The sequence below is a fragment of the Pteropus vampyrus genome, unplaced genomic scaffold (assembly GCF_000151845.1).
Source record: "Pteropus vampyrus isolate Shadow unplaced genomic scaffold, Pvam_2.0 Scaffold6450, whole genome shotgun sequence".
Taxonomy (NCBI): domain Eukaryota; kingdom Metazoa; phylum Chordata; class Mammalia; order Chiroptera; family Pteropodidae; genus Pteropus; species Pteropus vampyrus.
Genome location: NW_011895231.1, coordinates 2,617 through 3,399, shown reverse-complemented (window position 1 = coordinate 3,399; position 783 = coordinate 2,617). Strand labels below are relative to the sequence as shown.

The following is a 783-nucleotide window of genomic DNA, read 5'->3' as shown; positions in this document are numbered from 1 at the left end:
TGCTTATTTTTGTGAAAAAGGTCGTTACTTCAGCATTAAAATCAATGACATACAGGACATTTATTTGAAATGCGATATTTGTAGTTCAGTTCCAACTTATGTTTAAATTAATAAAGAAAATGTAAATTGTTAATCTTCGCTCTGGCAGTTTTAAATTTTATTAAAAAGACGCGTGAGCACAGTAATACAGCAAAGGGCAAATTTTCCTTTAAGCGTAGTGCTAAGAACTCGTAGCATCTTCTGCTCTTACTATGGGCAGTTAATGTGGCATTTTTATTTTTAAAAATTAAATAATAAAATCATTTGAGTCTTCGGCCACGCTGCCCTGAACAAGCCCGATCCCGTTTGAACTCGGAAGCTAAGCAGGGTCGGGCCTGGTTAGTACTTGGATGGGAGACCATCTAGGAAGAGCAGGAGCTGTAGGCATAAAAAAATTAAAAAAATAAGAGATTATAAACTGACAAGGTCCTTGCAATCTGTGAGGTCAGCCGAGGGTGGCCTCATCTAAAAAAGAAATAAAAAAAATTAAAAATAAAATAAAAAAAATAAAATCATTTGATGATCTGCGGATTTAAAGAGGAAAAAAAATATTGAAATTTTGATGTCCATGATTGACACTTTACTCCCCTACAGAGTTCTCTCACCTTTTGCGTTGCTAACGACTTCCCAGGTATGCAGTCCTTAGAGTGAGCACAGACTCGTTCCTTTCTGCTGTTAGGTGCTCAGGATCAGAGCTGCAATGGAGCCCTCGAACCGCCTCGGGGTTCTAAGGCTGAGCTGGCC

At 38.3% G+C, this 783-nt stretch overlaps 1 pseudogene; it reads left to right on the top strand.

Annotated features, from left to right (window-relative positions):
* The first annotated feature begins 307 nt into the window (after positions 1-307).
* On the top strand, positions 308-426 carry LOC111734792 (annotated as a pseudogene).
* The last annotated feature ends 357 nt before the right edge of the window (positions 427-783 follow it).